This window comes from Patiria miniata, unplaced genomic scaffold, assembly GCF_015706575.1.
Source record: "Patiria miniata isolate m_02_andy unplaced genomic scaffold, ASM1570657v1 HiC_scaffold_25, whole genome shotgun sequence".
Classification (NCBI taxonomy): Eukaryota; Metazoa; Echinodermata; class Asteroidea; order Valvatida; family Asterinidae; genus Patiria; species Patiria miniata.
In genome coordinates, this window is record NW_024037064.1 from 81,627 (window position 1) to 88,811 (window position 7,185).

Sequence of the window (7,185 nt, forward strand, 5' to 3'; positions counted from 1 at the left end):
TTTAGCATGGATGCACCAAATACTGCTGGACACGCTCCGACGCAAGATATTGAGCAAGTGCCTCATTCTGGTGATCCCCCCCCCCCTCCCGTTTGAAACCCGTTTCGCCGCCGCTGCAATTAATCTGATACCCAAACTATAACAATTCACAGATCGCTATTTTGAGAAAGAAAGCAAATGCTTCAGGGTTTGATTTTTGGGTCACCCTGTAGAGAGACACATGCAAGGCAGCAGACCTATGCAGGGGAAGACTACCAAAGAGACTGTTCGAAAGTCGACATCAAATGCATCGGCCTCTGCTAAGATGACACAAACCACAAGAGAATGGTCGTAGGACATCATGAAGTAAATGGCCGGCACCACTCCAATTGGAATGAACGCCATAGATCAAGGTAGGTCAAGGTCAAACCCTAGCATTTTCTATCAATTCTGGCTGAAGTTGAACATGAAATTGCTTGAATCTTGCAGATTCTCGATCGTCCCCAACTGAGCTGCATAAAAATAGTGGCCGCATGAGGTCGCTGTTCGCGCTGTATTTTTACATGCACGGCAGGGGCAACTTCGTCCCCAGTGCTTACTTTATTTCCAACCTCGTTTCCAATAGTAAGCCCTGGATAGGAAACTTTCTTCCTGTATCTGTCGATACCGCAATAGAAATTGATTTATATCGTGTACTTGGTGTTGTCATTCACAACACGCAGTACGTTTTTTTTCGCGGTCATTCGACCACGCCTTCCTTAAAATATTCATTTCCTTTCCAATTTGTTCATATTTATATGAAATGTGATACTGAATTTTGTCTCGATAAGATCGTAACAGTTTAATTAAAATAAAATCGTATTTTCGTCACTAATGCCATATGCTCGCGGTACGACGAATTGATTTACCCTAGACACCGCATAAAAAATGAAAATGAGACACACAGGCAGGCACCAGACTATTTTTCATTTGCATACGTGTTCAAAAATCTTGCACATGGAAATGATCCAATACCAGGGTGAGAGAGCAGGTAGTGGTGGCGCGTACGGCTCAACACCTTAGAAACGAGGTTGCGGCAGGGGTGCAGTGAACTAATTCAAGCGAGAATTTCTACGCCAGCTGATTAGCATAATAAGTGCCCCCACAGTTTCTTTTGAAAACGAAGACCGTTTGGCTTTAAAAACGGTGGAATTATGTCAATATACCCAAGGATCAACTCCCTGGTTATTGAGCTTCCATCTGAGGCCAGGCTTGATTGATACGGTTGAAAAATGGGTCCTAGTTGCCTGTGAAAGTGGAAGTATGCAAAATGGCTACATGCAGGCTTGGGAACTACCACTTTTCGGGAGGTGATTTTGTTTTGGTGTGAATATTTAAAAATGTGATCAGCTTGTCTACCCAAAATTGAAAAGAACTGAAAAGATGAAGGACAAGACAATAATTTATTTTTTGTTTGAGAAACCCCAGTGATGTTATTTGGACCTGAACTTTGTTAATTTTACACTGTTTTTAATGGGGCTCGTTTCAGTGCACCATGCATAGCGCGCGTGGATATGCCGCCGATTGATTACCGCGTTGGCCTACGGGACGAATAACGACGAGAGCATTGACCAAGGCTACAATGGAATTGCGTCACTTTTTTTGGGGGGGGGGATTACTCCAAGATGTTAACCTTTTTATTTATCAACAATCGTTTATAGTTTTGCCCACTTGAACCCTTCAAAACTAACACGGTGTTTGAATATTGATTGGTTCCAGCTGATATGGAAGGGTCTTTTGGGGGGGCCCAATTTTCTTTAAAATTCATTAATGTGTTCGCCAAAGTCATGTTCCCTTGCAATATTTTTCAGTTGGCCCTGAAAATGGAAATTCCTTGAAACTTGCAGGGACTCGGGGACTCTTGGAACACATAATTTGCCTTACATAAAAAAAAAGAAGTAATTTACGCTTCTACTGATTAGTGAACTCGAAACTAGCGTCTACGTGAAGCGTCTCCGTAGGCTAAACGCATTATTCACCGGCTTGTGCAGTGCCCTCCCCCTTATTGTAGTCGCCGATTAGTAGTTGCTGATTAATTAGGCCAGACCCCGCCTCTTGACCTCCTAGATTTTGACCAATTAGCGGGCGCTTTCTATATTGGGTCTTCGGTCATTCGCCCGTTGCACGCAATAGACAATGGATTTAAAAACACACACACACACATGTCACGCGTTCTGTATATGTTACGCGATATGGAGCTGGCTGTTTGTTATTCAAAAGCACTGCATTCAAATTGACCAATCAAACTATTTACTCCTGATTTTGGAATGAAATGACGTCACGATTTAGTAAAGTCAACTCCAATTGGCTTGCGCGTGGCTTGCATTTTGTTTACGGCAGTGACCACAATTTGTGTAGCGCGCCCTCTTTTGACATAACAATTGAACTGGTTGACACGAGTATTATTAAAAGGGCAGATTTTTTACTGCATGGCATTGTTTTTGTGAAGTTTATTTCGATATTCCACATAATCATGTTACTTTTGAATTAACATGTGAAATTTCAATTCGATGCAACAGATACTGGAGTTATCTTGTAGAAACCGGGCGTTACTTTCGGCGTGTAATAAAATTGACTCCAGTTCGCCTTATATCTATTCGCGTTTTTTTAATGGTTGGTCATTTTCGCTCCAATTTCAAAAACGTTTGCTAACCAATCACTAAATAAATAAATTCAACCAATATTCCTGGAGTTATTATCCCCACAACGAGCGTGTTAATTTATTATTTTTATTTGACGACTTCTTCATTTTGAGCATTTGGAGTACGTTATGACGACCAATCACCATATATAATGATACACTAATATATGTCTTGAGTTGTCTGCCCCACAACGCCACGATGTTGTTTTTCTCCCATGAAAGTTGACTTCGGTATTAGGCAGTTTTATCTTATTATGGCTATGGGTGCACACCAGTAATATAGGCCTAAATGCATCCACCAGGCTCCGTGAATAAAAGTTATTCACTCAAAATATTCTGTATTAAAGAGTTCTCAGAGCCATAAAACTGGGAAATTGAAGAGATATGGCAATGAACCTCTGGCCCGGACCTGGAGCGCGTCCAGTTCTGAGCATCTTGGATGCAATTGGGCCCGAAAGTGGCGCTCCTTTGCCATGTTGTGGAGGGATCGTTTTTCAAGATGGCTACTTTTCCGCTTTATATTGGTCGTCTATTTTGGGTGAGAATATCTCAATAAGTCAGTGGTCAACCCACAAGAAATGAAAATAAAAATGAAAGATGACATGTTAATTATCAGTTTACCGTGTGAGTTTTGAGTATTTTAAAAAGAATTTGGAAGTATGGGCATTTAGCACTAGTGTCTATGGGAATTTTAATACATTGGTGCAAACCACAGTAAATCGGTCCGAAATTGCCTACGCCGGCCAAATCAGGATTTGCATGCCCTCAAATTCTTTAGTATTAGAGCATTTTGAAGGCTGTGAACTTGATGATTTGTAAACAATAAGGTTGGAAGCCGTGCAGAGGACTACGAGCTGGTATTTCAGTGAAATGTAGATGATGATTAGGCCCTAAATGACCCTATTTTGCGATGGAGCGTAGACGTCCATTTTCAAAATGGCGATGGGCTTCATGAGGTGCACACCGGTAAATCGATCCGCCAAGCTCATGAATAAAAGTTATACCCTCAAAATATTCTATATTAGAGAGTTCTGAGCGCCGTAAATTGGGGAATTGAAGAGATATGGTAATGAACCTCTGGCCCGGACTTGGGCTTCCAATTCTGAGCATTTTGGATGCTATCGGGCTCGAAAGTGGCGCTATTTTGCCATGCTGTGGAGGGATTTTTTTTCAGATGGCTACTTTTCCGCTTTGGGAAAATAGGGGTCGTCTTCTTTGCGTGAAAATATCTCGAAAAGTCAATGGTCAACTCACCAAAAATTGAAAAGAAAATGAAAGATGACACATTGATCATCATTTTTTCTGTGCAGCTTGAATACCCGTGAGAGTTTTGAGTATTTAAAAAATAATTTTGAAGTATGGGCATTTAGCACTAGTGTCTATGGGAGTTTATTTGCAGGTATGCATCCATGACGCGCAATACTCGTAGCCTCGTTTCCATTTTGTGATTAGACGATGAACGACGTTCGTTTGATGGTGTCTTCATATCTCCAGTGCAAGTAGCTGCAAGTGCGGTCGCAAGTAGCGCTGCTTACGCACCCGGTATCCGCACTCAGTATACTTTCAGATAAAAAAACGGTCTGTTTTCATAAATGAACATCATAAAGAAAATAGATTTCCAATTTTCCAAATGATCTATAATTACATCTTGAGATCGTTCAGACGCATCCCCATAAATGCATGAAAGTGAATACGGAGTGTTGAGTAATTAGTTCTTCCGGTCGCATCATCAGTCCTTTTTAGTTATTAAGGAGATATTTTAAAAGACTTATTAACTATTTTAAGATTAAAACAATGATTGAAATGAAAATCAGGGATCAATTTAATACGCATAATAGTACATAAAATTAATAAATTTACATTCGTAAAATAGTTTTTTTAAAGGAAGCAAGAATATAGATGAATAAATAAGTTTTTTTAAGAGAGAAGTAATTCTTCCATTCCCAGACTTAATGTACTAAATTAATGTCCACTTGCAGATAGCTTGCAATGTTCATTTAAATATCGAGATATATACACAGTAGGGTTTTGTGAAATGCTAAAGTTTTTTTCTTTCCCCATTTCTGATCTGTATCATTATGTGAACGAAATGTGTCACAGAAAAACCTGCAGAATCTGGTCTTGTACGATGAACATGTACGTGCGGCGCCCGTACATGTACTTCAACGTCGTTAAATTGTTGAATCACAAAATGGCAACAAGGCTACGACTATTACGCAGTTTCCTGCTTTTAGGGGAACGTGATCATCTTCAGATGAATTTTCTCCCAAAAGTCATCAATAAATCCCCCCAAAAATTGGAAAATAAAGAAGAAAGATGATAAAATAAGCATTAATTTGATGTGTGTGTGTCGAACCCCTTGGACAGTTGCGAGTATTTTCCCTGAATTTCTGAATTGGGAGCATTTACCATTGGGGTTTATAAAGTTTACTTTACTGGTCTGCAACCGTATGAGGCGTCCGACTTAATATGATGACCACAATTTGTGTAGCGCGCCCTCTTTTAACAAGCAATTGAAGTTGACAGTTGACACATTATTTCATTTGTATTTTTTTTGTGTAGCGGGAATTAATTAAGCAGGATTTTCGAGTCTGCCTGGAGGATCTTCGGCGAGGATTTCAATCTTATTTACTGAAGTATTGCATTGTTAGCGATCTTCTGCACCATCTTGGCGAGTGGAAAGTATTATAAAACTACAACAAGCCTACAAATCATCTCTCGAATGGATTGACTCCAGGAACGCGTGCCGCAATCTGCACTTTTGAAAACGTCAACCGTCCACCGCGCCTTTTCACGGGCGGGAATAACCAGTGCTCGACGTGAGATTGACGCTTCGTCTTGTCTTGATTTCACTTGGTCTTGTCTGAGCTGCAAAGACTTGGTGGTGCAGTTATGACTTTTGTGAGTTCATCTTGTGACAATTTGGGAGTTTTGTGCTGGAGCTCAGCAGTCTGCAAGCCAACATTCAACAACACCGTCGTGGTGAGTGACCATTGCTCTGATAGCGTATGTGTAGTTTCGGACCCCATTCCTATATTAAGATTGCACTCACCCAAAACAGCTGACTAAAAGTAAATGACACTCGAAAGTAACATTCTGATATTTTTTTCCCATCTGAACAGCTGGTAAAAAAGACTTCTTCAATATTTGCAGTTTTAAGTTTGTGTGCATAGGGCAGGACTTTGATTTTCAGTAAAAACTGATTGTGCATGTCTTTGAAATGTCAGTATGAAAGGTGTGATGTGCGTAATAAATAGATTCTGACAATTGATCAATGAAAACATAAGAAAATGTTCAGATGAATTGACTGCATGCAGCGACATTTGTGCATGTGACGGTATTTATGTTTTTCAGCCTCACTATTTAACCCTCTACAGGATGTATTTAAAAAAAAAAAAACCCAGGCAGGTACAATGACCAAGACGTTAAAGTTGCTCCATCTTAAAGGGTAGTCCATAACCTTTGCATTGACACCATATCTGCATCTCATCAGTCAGGGATGACCAAGCACGAGTGATTTCACAACAAAGGCCAACAAAGCCCAGGGGTGCGAAATCTCAGCTTTAAAGCTGATTTCAGCTTTTTTGGTTTTGGATTTCAGCTTTTTTCCCTCTCGTGCTGTGTACAAAAGTATAGGAGATTTCCAAAGTTCAGGGTTTTTTTTTACACCTTTTTCAGCTTTTTTCAGCTATTTTTATCAGTGGTCACTCACACCCCTGAAAGCCCTGTTTGCAAGTTTACATGTAAGTTCACATGTCAGTGGTGAGATGAACCCACGTTAAAGCAACAACATCTCCAATGTACCTCTTTTCAATGCACATTGCACATCAACGGCACTTTCTTTGGACAGCTGAGAGTCCACCACTCATGCAGCAAATGTTGTCCATCATTTTGAAATCAATGATGCTCTGCCATCCGTGACCGAAGAGATGTCAATAAGATATCACTAAAAAGCAAATGAACTACCCCTAAAGATGGGCCACTTTGACATTTTTGAAGATCCTAACCTTTACATATTAGCCCATCGTTTTTCGAAATACCATTTTCTTGATGCATCCTGTTCATATGCATTGCAACCGTTAACTGACTTAAATTGTGTTCCAGATGAATTTTGTTTGTTCCGTTCTTCTTTCAACTCAAACATATTCTGAATCCACACGCTCCCCATTAATGGATCTTTTTCTCACTCTTCAACAGCGAACAACTTTATTTACCGTGTGGAACGTCATCCCACCTCATGAATGGACTCCACCGTGACTACGCTTCTTGAGAGGTTGATATTAGCAGTGTTTTCAGCAGACTCTAAGGCCTGGATCTCGATTGGATTGAGCGCTTGAACACTTGAACACTTGACCCGAGTTGACGACCCCAAGGCCTTGACCCAATGGTGCGGACCCACGGAATTGGCCTGAGTCTTTGGCCCACGGCCATGCTCCGAGTATGTGGCGGTTTGACGGATGCCGTCACACGGACTGGCCCGAGTCATCGACCATGCCTTGACCCGAGGTGCCAAGCTACGGACTTGA

General features: G+C 40.8%; 1 long non-coding RNA gene across 1 annotated transcript; it reads left to right on the plus strand.

Moving 5' to 3' along the window:
- Positions 1 to 220: 220 nt before the first annotated feature.
- On the plus strand, positions 221 to 6,895 carry LOC119733337. The gene is made up of 3 exons (XR_005271785.1): positions 221 to 392; positions 5,222 to 5,641; positions 6,857 to 6,895. It is a non-coding gene; the product is annotated as an uncharacterized LOC119733337 (long non-coding RNA).
- Positions 6,896 to 7,185: the final 290 nt, after the last annotated feature.